At 40.7% G+C, this 14,141-nt stretch overlaps 1 protein-coding gene across 2 annotated transcripts in view; it reads left to right on the top strand.

Moving 5' to 3' along the window:
• The first annotated feature begins 12,534 nt into the window (after positions 1-12,534).
• Positions 12,535-14,141, top strand: part of mrasa (muscle RAS oncogene homolog a) — a 33,177-nt gene continuing 31,570 nt past the window's right edge. For both annotated transcript variants that reach the window (XR_007935485.1, XM_028808043.2), the window contains exon 1: positions 12,535-12,878. The gene's annotated coding sequence lies outside the window, so the exon portion shown is untranslated. The remainder of the gene's footprint in view (positions 12,879-14,141) is intronic.

The raw sequence follows: 14,141 nt of genomic DNA, 5'->3' as shown, positions 1-14,141 counted from the left end.
AGGTCTTCCTAGCCGGCCTAGAATTGGCCTCACCCCTGGCAGTCTGAACTCCTGACTCCACAGGTGTACTGTACTGACTTCGGTGAGAGGTTAGAAAAATTCTATGAGAAAAGATGAGGTCAGAAAATGAAGAAAATCATCAAAATCAGAAATCAAAGAGAGAAATGTGTACCCCAGAAATGCTTACCCAAAAATCAAAGTCTAAATTCAGAGCCGAAGTCAATCTCAAAAAGTTCTCAAAATAAACCAAGTAGTCTGCCAAATGTAATCTAACCTAAGGTAACGTGAGGCTGTGCAAGGTGACCATTGTACAGTTTGTGCTGATTATGCCACTGTTGCACAACCCCAGTGCCTTGTGGGAATGATCCTCATTATAACAGGAAATACGCAAATCTGAACCGGGTGATGCTGGAAAGTAAAACAAAATAGCACAAAAAGAGACAAAGAAAAAAATCTGTAAACTGAGTTAAAAACTAATGGCAGAAAATGAATCTCCTGGTCAGGAAACCCTGGAAAACATATATGAATTATTTTTATATCTTCAGGAAAGGAAATGAAAAATTAAATGCAAATGGTATTATAACAAAAGGGAGGCTTTGGCCTACTCAGGCCCAAAATAAGGAACTGACTTTTAAAGTTGCAAGCAATCTCTTCAATGTCCCAAAATCTATGAAATACACCAAAGGACCCTTTTACTAGAAAGGACAAAGCCTCAAGTCTTTATACTGCAAATGCAATGATTTATTTGGATAGAACAAAAATGGAGAAAAGGTTTTGCCTAAACAGGCAATCCAAGGCAAACAAGTCACAAAACACAATCCAAAGATTAAAAACCAAGAACAGAAGCAAATAATTTAAAAAAAGCAGAAAATCCAATAGTCACAATGGCAGGAACTCAATGAAGCATCAATAAACCACGGGAGGATCTGCTCCCAGCTTGAGAATATAATGTCTGAGGACGGTCCTTCAATAGGGACATCAGGGTGGCCCCGTCTCTTTGGGCTTCACCCACAAAACACAAGGAATGGACGCCACTTTAAAGAGACAGTACATAATTAGTCAGTCACTTTCTAACCTGAAGAGGGTTACAGGAGTCTATCCTATAATTAGTCAGTCACTTTCTAACCTGAAGAGGGTTACAGGAGTCTATCCCAGCTAGCATAAGGGCGCAAGGCAGAAACAAACCCTGGATAGGGCGCCAGTCCATCACAGGATGAACACACACACCCAAATCACACACTGGGGCCAATTTAGGATCGCCAGTTTACCTAACCTGCATGTCTTTGGACTTTGGGAGGAAATTGGAGCACCCAGTAAGGAATCCCAAGCAGACAAGGGGTGAACTCCATGCAGGGAAGACCAGGGACACGAACCCCGGTCTCCTTACTGTGAGGCAACAGCTCTACCACTGTACCACCAGGCTTCCCTAATACATAATTAATGAATAAGAAATTAAATCAAGATACCAAGAAACATGAAAAGTAAGAATTCATGGTTAACAAAAACAACAGAAAATAAATATAATGCTGGCAGGAATAGATTTACTGTGAGCTGACCAGAAAGCAGGAGACAGAGCTGGAGGTGGCAGAGTTAAAGATGGCAAGATTTGCATTGGGTGTGACAAGGATGGACAAGATTAGGAATGAGGACATTAGAGGGTCAGCTCTGGTTGGGAGACAAAGTCAGAGAGGCTGGATTGTGTTGGTTTGGACACGTGCAGAGGAGAGATGCTGAGTATATTGGGAGAAGGATGCTAAGGATAGAGCTGCCAGGTAAGAGGAGAAGAGGAAGGCCTAAGAGAAGGTTTATGGATGTGGTGAGAGAGGACATGCAGGTGATGGGTGTGACAGAACAAGATGACGAGGACAGAAAGATTTGGAAGAAGATGATCAGCTGTGGCAACCCCTAACAGGAGCAGCCTAAAGAAGAAGAGGAGGAAGAAGAAGACTCTGTGAGAGAATTTAGAAAACTGGTGGCCACTAAATCAGAAAGAGCAATCAGTGCTCACTGAGGCAGTGTTTAGGAAACCTGCACACCTGCTGATCCATGCACTTATGTAATCAGCCCATCAGGGGGCAGCAGTGCAAACCATTAAATCAAGAAGATACAGGTGAGGAGCTTCAGTTCATGGTCACCAGAATGGGGAAGAAATTTGATCTTGGTGATTTTGACTGTTGGTGCCAGATTGACTGGTTTGAGGATTTCCGTAACTTTTGATCTCCTGGGATGTTCATTCACAATAATTGCTAGAGTTGTTTCAAAATGGTGCGAAAAACAAACATCCAGTGAGCAGCAGTTCTGTTGACGAGAGAGGAGAATGGCCAGACTGGGTTGACGGTAACTCAGATGACCACTCTGTACAACTGTGGGGAGCAGAGAAACATCTCAGAATGCACAACAGGTGGAAGCTTTAGGCGGAGGGCCTACAACAGCAGAAGACCCCATTGGATTCCAATCCTGTTAGCCAAGAACAGAAAGCCAAGGCCGCAGTGGGCACAGGTTCACCAAAACTGGACAGCAAAACTGGAAAAACATAGTCTGATGAAATCTCGATTTCTCCCAAGGGACACAGATGGCAGGGTCAACAGTATGAAGCCATGCAACCCCACCTGCCTCGTGTCAACACTCCAGTGTAATGGCGTGGGGAATGTCTTCTTGACACACTTAGAGTCTGTTAATTCCAATCAATCATGGCTTGAATGCCACGGCGTATTTGAGTATTGCTGCTGACCATGTCCATCCCTTCATAAACATCTTCTAATGGCTTTTTCCAGCATGATAATGCACCATGTCATAAAGCAAGCTGGTTTCCTGAACATAACCGTGAGTTTTGAGGTCTCAATGGTCACCAGAGCTGAAATCAGTAGAAGACCTTTGGGATGTGCTGGAATGGGAGGTGAATGTGCAGCTGACAAACCTGCAGAACTTGTGGGGTGCCACCATGTCAAGATGGAATCTTGGATCCCACAAGAATCTCTAAGGAATGTCTCCAGAGTCTTGCCCCGAAGAACTGAGAGCAAAAGGAGGCCCCACCCAGTATTAGTAGGGTGGTCCGAAGAACCTGCTCTCTAAGTGTGTGTAAGGTACTTTGTACAATCACAATTGAACGGTTCCCTTATATTTTATACTAGCTGTCCCCGGCGGCTCCGCCTGCGTAGAAGTGAAACAGGCTAAACTTTAAAAATCAATAAAATATAAAATAAAATGTAATAATTTGCATTGAAAAGAATTTATATTGATAGCTTTCGTATCCGAGGGCCTCTTGATATACAACATTTTTGGTTTTGCTATCAGGGGTGAGAATGTAGCTGCCAAAGTTTTTTTCTTTGCCAAAAATGTAAAAAGTTGGCAAGGTATCTCTGGCCAAGCGGAAGGTAGGTACCCTTGAACCAGGAGCAGACTGGGTCTCAAAACCAGCTCGGGCATCCTTCAACGAGTGAGGTGACAAGGTCGACCCACTCGGCCCATTATTCATTGTAATTTTCTTAAAATTTGTGATGAGTACGCAGCTCGCTACGTGCTATGAGCCTCTGATATGAATCTAAACTGTTGCCAGACTTAATCTGTACACTGTTGTTTAGACACAACTTAAAATCTGACGACATGCTTAGAAATAAAAATTATGTGCTTTATATCTTTATTTCATCATACTAATAATCTGGGTTGGCGCCCTGCCTGGGGTTTGTTTCCTGCCTTGCGCCCTGTGTTGGCTGGAATTGGCTCCAGCAGACCCCCCGTGACCCTGTAATTAGGATATAGCGAGTTGGATAATGGATGGATAGATACTAATAATCGCAGCTGAAAACCATTATCGCTCACACCGACAACCAGAGAACAACAAAATGCATAATCTAAACTAATTATTAGTACCGAAGAATTTAAATACTAGATATGAGATAAAATAAACTGCAATAATGTATATGCTAACCAAAATGTAGCAAAACAGAAATCGGCAAAAGGCAATTTTGACCAAATTTTTCACTGCAACGTTGTGTACTGACAACTAAAACAACTTGATGATGTAATACGGTGTATTATATAGGACTGTAGAAATCGCAGTACCGGACAGATAATGTTTAGTAGTTTAGAAAATTCATTTTAATGTCAAACAGTAACCAGTACATAAAATTTATTTTACGAAACGGCCGACCCATGACCAGACCAGAGTCAGTGGCCCACTGAGCATTGCCCTAATGGCCAGTCCGCCCCTCCCTCGAACGTCAAACGTGGGTGGAGGAGAGCATTTGGCCGCGATATTTCTGCCAATCAGCAGCTACCCCCAAAACACACATAGCTCTAATATCTCTCAAAAAAGTCAAACGTTACTCCTTAACAATCTGCTGATGATAAGGTTTGCTGAACAAACCGGGATTGCCAGCAAAGCGGAGGCCAGGTGCGCTCCAACATGTGGCGACTCGAACGGAGTGAGGAAGGCCCCACCCGGCTCCCCACTCCTGAGGTCCCGCCTCCCCTTCCCCTCGGCCTGAAGCCTCTCTCTCGGATTCGCGTGATTAAATCGGTGCCACAACCGAACTATGACACTTAGCGCAATGAGAGAAGTTGCAAAATCAACTGGAATGCTCGAGCAAATTATAGAAGAAAAACCCGATCTAAATCCATCAAGCAGTTCTCTTGTGAAAAACGGACAGACAGGCATTGGATTTTATATATATAGAGATAGTGCCATTCACAGAGTGTTTAGCAAAGACCAATCTTGCCTACTACTCCTTTTGCCCGCTGTACCCTTTAATAGATAGATTAAGAGTTGAGTAACACGCCACGCATCGTTTGCACCAGAGACATAAACCGTGGCTGGCATTTCGCTCCTCGAAGAATAAAGACATTATGTGACGAGGGAACCGTCCACTTTCAGAATAAATGACCCCTTTCACTCCGCTTCACGAATATCTCCCTCTTTTGTTTTATTTTTATTCTGAGGTCACTGCTGGCCATCCAGCAGCCACACGTTACCATGGCAACCTCTCGGCTTTTTTTTTTATTGTACTTTATTTTTTGATTATACAATGTGACAAGGATGAGCAGCTGTACACTCTTTGCAAAAAAAAAAAAGCCTTACATTTTTTGTGGCTTGCCTCATTTTATGCTGATATATTTATATATATGTATGTGTGTTTGTTTCAGTTTAAGCCAGTTTGCCCCAGTTTGCCTTTTTTTTTCATTATGTTCTCAAGGCATAATGCAATAATAAGCGGTACACAAAGTTCCTGATGAAATGGTTTGTGTTGCTAAAGCGTTGGCAATAAGCAAAGTAGAGCAGCTTACAAAAAAAATATATATATATAAATAATAAAGCTGGCTCACTGTTGCTAGGCAACGGTGCCACACTACAAGACTCAGAGAAAAGGCAGAGCCTCGATTTCTGCGGCAGAGTCCGCTAACGTGAATAGCTAAATCCATCCGTTTTCATTCTGTACAGATGAGAGAGTTCTAAACAGTCTTAAAAATAATTAGTGTGTGAATTACAACCAACCCGGCGTAAATGCGGCCAAAATCCTCCCACCACAGCAAAGCTGGACCCCCCAGTGGCTGAATTGGGCACAGGGCCTCCACCATCTTCACAGTCACAGGGTTATTAAGGGTGCCAGGGATACCTGGAGGGTCTCCATTAGCATTTTCATTTTTCTGGCAGTTTCTGAATGTGGCCCCCCTATCCCACACCCCCCCCCCCCCCACTTACGTCACACACCTTTTTTGAATTTATGTAACTCATAATGCAGATTAATTTAGAACAGCGCCAGAAAGGGGATAAGACAGCGAGCGCTCAAACCCTCTATAGAGACATAAGTGAAGCACTAAAGCAGACAGAGCAGGGCTTACCGCTGAGTCACCTGCCATTAACGTGTTTCAGGGCGATTACTAGAGCTGTCATGATACTTTTAGCATTCGTTTCTATTCCTATTGTTTTGCTTGATGATGAAATGTGACATTTGTGTTGAACAATTCGAAAAATATGTATGGAATGCTGTTGTCAAAAGGTAACGATTTAACTGGCACCCCTCCGGCACAGCTAACTGTTTTGGGTTTGTTACAGCCAGCATAGGCACAAGTGCCCTCCACACCCCTGTCTTTAAGCAAGGAGGGTCCCAACAATGAGAGGATTAATGTTAGCTGCCCTTATTTACATATTGATGCTGCCAGTGAGTGAGGGCAAGACTTTTGGAGGATGGCCTGGTGTCAAGAAGGGCAGCAAAGAAGCCACTTCTCTCCAAGAAAATGCAGTCACCCACAAGAAACATTCATGAAAGTTCAAACATTTGATTAACCAGCAGGGGCCAAAGAGTGCAGGTTAAGAGGAGGATGGAGTGAGTCCCCCAGGGTCTGTCCTTGGCCCATTACTTTTTCTGATTTATATCAATGACGCTGATTTTGGTATTGTTAGTAAACTCGTGAAATTTGCTGATGACACTAAAATCGGAGGATTGGCAGACACTGAGGAGGAAACGAAAAACAATTCAAGAAGACCTGGACAAACTTCTGAACAGAGTGTAATGTAGAAAAGTGCTCCACGTGGGCAAAAGGGACGTCAATTATAAATACGAGACGGCAGCCACCGAGATGGGATTTAGGGGTTCGTGTTGACATAACCATCCCATCATCTAAGCAGAGTGATTCTAAAAAGGTATAAAAATGTTAGGTTATGTAGTCCAGCCATCCATTATCCAACCCGCTATATCCTAACTACAGGGTCACGGGGGTCTGCTGGAGCCAATCCCAGCCAGCACAGGGCGCAAGGCAGGAAACAAACCCCGGGCAGGGCGCCAGCCCACCACAGTAGGTTTTGTAGTGAAAACTTAAATATAAATCAAGGGGTATTATACTGAGACCATATAATGCCCTAGTGAGACCACTTCTGGAGTGCTGTGGGCAGGTCTGGTCACCATAATACAAGAAAGACAAAGCAAAGGAGAGCAACCAGGTGCATCATGGGACTTAAGGACATGGCATACTGTGACAAACTCAAAGAATTACAGGCAGAGTGGTGGCTCTGAGGCTAGGGATCTGCACTGGCAATCGGAAGGGTTCCGGTTCGAATCCCATAAATGCCAATAGGGACTCTGCTCTGTTGGGCCCTTGAGTAAGGCCCGTAACCTGCAATTGCTGAGCGCTTTGAGTAGTGAAAAAAGCGCTATATAAATGCAAAGAATTATTATTATTAAACCTTATTCAGTCAGAGTGGGGACCTCGTCCAGGCTTTCGAAATCCTCAAAAGTACTGATAAAGAATATCCAGATGAGTTCTTTCAGCTTAACAGTAAATCACGTTCTCGAGAACATCAGTGGAAATGAAGGGGAAGTGCATTTAGGACTGAAAGTTGGAGGAACATCTTCACTCAAAGAGTTGTGGGGGTCGGAAACAAACTACCAAGACATGACGTTGAAGCAGAAACCTCTACAGCCTTTAAGAGGGATCCAGAGGGGACACTGGGAGAGCTTAACTATTAGAAAAACATGAGAGCAAAATGGACTGAGTGATCCCTTCTCATTTGTCACATTTCTTATGTAAGCAGTGGCGACTGTTGACAGTTCTAAATAACTGGGGACAATCAGAGACTCCAAAGTGACTTTTAAGGAAAGCCTGAAAAAAGGGGCCAGCAGCGCCTCTACTGTTTAAGGAGGCCCACCATCATGTCACTCTTTTATAAATCTTGTATCGGGTGCGTCTTTTCTTATGTTCTACCGGGCTGGTTTGGATATCTTAATGTCAGCAACAGATACAGAATAAATCAAACTGTAAAATAGACCCAAAAAAAAATAAAATAACAACGTGGTCTCAGTAGTCCAATCTGACAGGCTCACTTAACAAGTAGCGAGTATTACAGCAAGCAGAGGGTCTTCTGTCAGACGGGACTCACCCATTGCATTGTCAGGTCGCGAGATCCAAAGATAAAAAGAAACGGGTTCAAATACTCCTTCACTGCAACTGTTATCAACCTTCTAGTTGTGTTCAATTTGTAATAAAACATCCACAGGCTGAAATCATAGGGTGAACAAGAAGCACTTGCATCAGTCGTTAGTCAGGCCTTAATATTAGTTTAAGGTTTTCATGTGTGACATGCTGAATCTGATAAGATACCACTGCTGTTATGTTTACTGCTATATTTACTTACGCAAAGTTTATCTTGGACGGCCATGTTCTTCACTGATGTGTTTTTAATGTTACATCATGGGCTTTTTATTGGCAAACCAAAATTCCCTCTTGGGACAATAAAATTGAATTGAGCTGAAAGAATAAAAAGTCAAAGTCACAACTACTATTGAATCCAAGATGAGCACCCTTTATTAGAATAATGAGACCTGTTCAGAACTTATACTGATGCGCTGTGCAAGAGAGGACAGAGCCGACTATACTTCCTTAGAAAGCTGGCATCCTTCAACATCTGCAATAAGATGCTGCAGATGTTCTATCAGACGGTTGTGGTGAGCGCCCTCTTCTACGCAGTGGGGTGCTGGGGAAGCAGCATAAAGAAGAGGGACACCTCACGCCTGGACAAACTGGTGTGGAAGGCAGGCTCTATTGTTGGCACGGAGCTGGACAGTTTGACATCTGTGGCAGAGCGACGGGCACTGAGCAGACTCCTGTCAATAATGGAGAATCCACTGCATCCACTGAACAGGATCATCTCCAGACAGAGGAGCAGTTTCAGTGACAGACTGCTGTCACCATCCTGCTCCACTGACAGACTGAGGAGATCGTTCCTCCCCCACACTATGCGACTCTTCAATTCCACCCAGGGGGTAAACTTTAAAATTATACAAAGTTAGTGTCTGTCTGTATACCTGCATTGTTATTACTCTTTAATTTAATATTGTTCTTTTATCAGTATGCTGCTGCTGGAGTATGGGAATTTCCCCTTGGGATTAATAAAGTATCTATCCATCTATCTGTCTATCTAAAGCAACGATCTTCAGTACGCTAGGTCCATCTGCGTAAGACAGGTGATGGGTAAAAATGACTTCAAGCCATATGTCATGTAGCGTGCGGGTATCTGAAATCAATAAAAGTAACTTGGCAGGGCCTGTGTGTGTGGGTGTGGGTGTGTGTGTGTCCTGTCCCTTGGAGTACTCTGATTGGTCAGTTTGGCTTTGGTGATACAATGAAAGAGGAAATGCGAGTGAGAGAGGAGGAGTAAAGGCATAGGAGGGACCCTGAGAGTCCAATGGTGTTAATCCTCTTGTATTAAGGTATTTAAGTTAATATTTATTGATTATGTATTTATTACATATTTTATCACTTTAATAGTATGCATACTGTTGCTAATTATTTTTATTGGTATTTATAAAGTCATGTATCATTGTTTATTGTACTTTAATATTCTTCTAATGCACAGTCTTGGAATTTGTAAACTAAATATTTCACTATTCATTGCACTGTGTGTATAATTGTATAATGTGGCATAGTTATATGACAAATATAATAATAATATTAATTATAATATTAGCCATAGTAGTAGTAGTAATGTGAAGAAGGAGAATACTAGTAGCAAGATCTTTTCCTGTAGTAATAGTAGTAGAAGTAATAATAATAAAAATAAGAATGCTAGTAGTAATACATTACCTGTAATACCTCTAATAATAACAATAATAATAATAATAATAAGTAGAAGAATATTAGTAGTAATATGGTACCTGTAATAATAACAAGAAGATGATGAAGGATACCAGCAGTAATATATTTGCTGTTGTAATAGTAGTAGTAACAGCAGTAATAATAATAAGAAGAATACTAGTAGTAATATATTACCTATAGTAATAAGAAGAAGAAGGAGATGAAGAATAATAGTAGTAATATTTTGCTGTAGTAATAGAAGTAGTAGCAGTAGTAATATGAATAAAAAGAAGAATACAAATAGTAATATGTTACCTGTAATAATAATAATAATAAGAAGAAAACAAAAATGAAGAATACCAGTAGTAATTTATTTGCTGTAGCAAAAGCAGTAGTAACATCTACTCTCTATATATAAAATCCTAAGCCTAAAAGTGTAACGATTTTATGTGACGTTTTTATGTCACGTTTTTTGTCACTGTTTAAATCAGGCTTATTTAAAAACCTACATATATATGTTTGGTATCATTCTTTTCAGAATTTATCGAACTTTAATGTGATGTTGTTAGATTTTCAGATTCTTATTCCATTTTTAAATTATAAACTAAAATATCAAAAAAGTTGTGATTTATAAGAATGTCAGTTAAAATGAATGGATCGTTTATTTAGTCTCTTATAAATACTCATCGAGCATAGTGGACCTCAGTTTAACAGGAATACTCCAATTGGTAAGAGAGTAAATATTTTATTTTATTATTTTTACTCCATTAAATAATAATTAATTTTTCTTTTACATATTTATAGAATTTCATCATTTGACTGACATGCAGGTTAGGTGGATTGGCGATTCTAAATTGGCCCTAGTGTGTGCTTGGTGTGTGGGTGTGTTTGTGTGTGTCCTGCGGTGGGTTGGCACCCTGGATTGGTTCCTGCCTTGTGCCCTGTGTTGGCAGGGATTGGCTCCAGCAGACCCCCATGACCCTGTGTTCGGATTCAGCGGGTTGGAAAATGGATGGATGGATGGACTCCAAAAATAATCATTTTTCTTTTGTTCATTTACAGATTTTACTAATATTCTGCCCGTAACTGGGAGTTGGGCGGCGAAGGGTGCCATGGGGGCTTTCCCCCCTAGTTAGAAATAATAATAAGAATATGAATACTAGTAGTAATATATTACCTGTAATAATAACAAGAAGAAGAATGGGAATGCTAGTAGAATACTAGTAGAATATGAATAAGACGAAGAATACTAGTAGTAATATGTTACCTGTAATAATAAAAAGCAGATGAAGATAAAGATAAAGAATACCAGTAGTAATGTATTTGCTCTAGTAAAAGTAGTAGCAGTAGTAGTAATAATAATAAGAAGAAACAGTAATATATTACCTGTAATAATAAGAAGAAGAAGAAGATGAAGGATACCAGTAGTAATATATTTGCTGCAATAATATTAGTAGTAGTAGGAGGAGGAGTAATAATAAGAAGAATACCAGTAGTATTCTTACCTGTAATAATAATAAGAGGAGGCATACTAGTAGTAATATTTTGCTGTAGTAATAGAGGTAGTAGTAATAATAATAAGAATAAAAATACTAGTAGTAATATGTTACCTATAATAATAAGAAGAAGAACATGAAGATGAATACCAGTAGTAATATACAGCATTTGCTGTAGTAGGAGTAATAATAATAAGGAGAAGATGATGCAGAAGTAGATGAATAATACTACTAGTAATATATTTACTGTAGTGATACTAATAATAATAGTAATATATAAGTTGTAATAATAATAATAGTTGTGTATAACAACGAGCACTAACTGCACTCTTTGTGTTCACACTGGCCTAGCTTGTCCTCAAATTAATAAAAGGCTCTTCCAATAACGTCCAAACAAAGTAAAACAAGCAAAGTTTGCTCAGGAATGCTCGTTGGTGTTTCTTATGCCGTTTGTTAGCCATTAGCTGTTAATGACACTCTGATGTTGTGCTTGTTTTCTTTGAGAACTTTCCATTTTTCATTGGGCTAATTGTCTTCAAATGGACAAACCACAAAAATAAATGACGAGTCGTCAGCGCGGTTTTGGACGACACAGTGGCGCAGTGGTCAGCCCTTCTTTCTCTGACGGACTCGGCGTTTTGGATTTGAATGCTGTTTCAGCCATCGATGTCAGTGAAGGTTTGTCGCCCACTCTGATATTCATTACAGTTTTCTTCTCACATCTCAAAGATGTGTGTGTTCGGCTGATTGGCAATTCCAAAACGTTAGAAGGGACAGTAACCAGTATAGTACTAACCATTGTGCCACCAAATCAGAAAGGGGGCCTCCGTAAACTACACTGAAACAAGACTGAAAGTAAAGGGCAGTGTACGGAATCCCGTGTGCACTATGCATTGTGATCATGGCCACCGTGACAGGCACTATATTAAATGAGCTAAGGGCGGTGAGATTTTGGGTGGCAAATCTTAAAACGTATTGAATAGTAGTTAAGAAGAGATCGAGTGATCATGATCATCATTTTCATGTTGAGTGTAAAGGCGTGTAATCTGCTTTCATTTAAAGACAGAAAAAGTCACATCTGAGTACAATAGCTGAGTGAACGCAGAACTCTTTTGATTCCACCTTAAGCAAGGCAAGGGCGACGTGCAGCGGAGGACGAGGAGGAGTAGTAGTAGGAGGAGGAGGAGGAGGAATTGTTTCTTTTTTCTAGATCTGAAACACTGAAAATGTCGGCAACGGTTTCGGTCAGCGTGTAAGAGGAGCTGCATGCGGACTCAACGCGGTTCCTTCCCTGCATGTGAAGTGATGCGAGCGGCGCGGGCGCACAAAAGCCAACTGTCAGATTGGAGCTGCCGGAGGAGGGCGGGTGTGCCGCTCTCTCTCTCTCTCTCTCCCTCACTCTCTCTCTCTCTCTCTCTCTCTCTCTCTCTCTCTCTCTCTCTCTCTCTCTCCCTCACTCTCTCTCTCTCTCTCTCTCTCTCTGCAAAGCCCTGCTATTTATAGTATCAGCTGTTGCAATATAAAGAATTGTAAGCCTGAGTGTACATTTCACAGTCGGGAGGGAGCGAGAGAGAGAGAGCGACTTAGAGAGAGAGAGAGAGAGAGTGGGTGAGCGAGTGAGTGACAGAGAGAGAGAGAGAGGCGACGGCGGCGGACCCTCCTGCTTCCCACAAGCTGCTCTGCTCTTCCCTGCTCTGGACGCGCGCCCCTTCTCGCACTTCAACAAAAACAGTCGCCGCGATCATCTGTTCAGTTATGAGGAAGGCGGCTTACAGCTGGACGCCGGATACTCGTTTCCCAGCCTCGCACATTTCGGTAAGTTGTTTACCCCTTTCGGTGAGATACAATTCGGTAAGCTTGGCTGGGGATGGATGGATGCCCTTATTAACGGATTTCATATTTTAATGATTTCTACTCGTCGTTTTTTGTTTTTTTTTCTTTTCACCTCTTCTCAGCCCATGTTTTCCTCTTCGCACTTTGTGTGTGGCAAGCGGGTTGTGCCAGCGTCAGTTGGTGGCTGCGTCTGTGTGGTCACATTCGTACAGTGTTTGTGTTTGTCTTCATGTGTAAACTCCGACACTGAACAATGCGCGTCTACTCTGGCCTGTTAGTTTTGGAAATGTACACACAGATAAGCCTGGGAGCGGGCACGAAGAAACGGCGCTCGGCCGACTTCTCACACGCACAGTTTCCGGGCGAAAGCGCCCAGCATCGAATGGAGCATTCGTGAGTTTCAAGGGAAAGTTTTCTTCTGCGTGAATTTTAAAATTAGACATTTGGAAATGGTTTTGCTCACTAGCCAGGATTTCCGCGTATATTTTAAGAAGTTCTTCAGTTGCTTAACTAATAAGTCTGTGAAGCCATTGTTAATTACGGTTTTTATTTTGGTTTTTACATTTATGGATATGAATGTTAAATAGCAATTAGTCGAGCTATCTGCTATTTCGTTTATATAACTGGCTATTTCAAAGCTATCGATCTACCTATTAAATATAACCTTTCATTTCTACCTATTATATATCAACTTTCATTGCTTTGTGTTACATAGTGCCTTTCATGTAAATGTACCAATTAATTGTGTATAGCACCTTTCGTTTTGATTTACAAATTTCATATATCTATCTATCTATCTATCTATCTATCTATCTATCTATCTATCTATCACCTTCCTTTTTCTAGTTATACATTTTATATATATATATATATATATATATATATATATATATATATATATATATATATATATATATATATATATATATATATTTATATATAAAATATCAATTGTATGCAACACCTTTTATTTGCAGTTACATATTTTCTACAGTGTCTTTTATATCAATCAATAGATCGATCTGTTATATTGTACATTAACATGACTCCTTTATCCAAGTCCACCTATAATATTTATAATACAACTGGTGACATTTCTTTTGGTTTTCCAACTGGAGCACAGGCAGGTGAAGTGACTTGCTCATGGTCACACAGTGTCAGTAGTGGGATTAAAAAAAAAAAAATATATATATATATATATATATATATATATATATATATATATATATATATATATATATATAT

Source organism: Erpetoichthys calabaricus, chromosome 8 (genome assembly GCF_900747795.2).
Source record: "Erpetoichthys calabaricus chromosome 8, fErpCal1.3, whole genome shotgun sequence".
Lineage (NCBI taxonomy): Eukaryota > Metazoa > Chordata > Cladistia > Polypteriformes > Polypteridae > Erpetoichthys > Erpetoichthys calabaricus.
The sequence above is the reverse complement of the archived record's forward strand: the minus strand, read 5'-3'. Positions and strand labels throughout refer to the sequence as shown.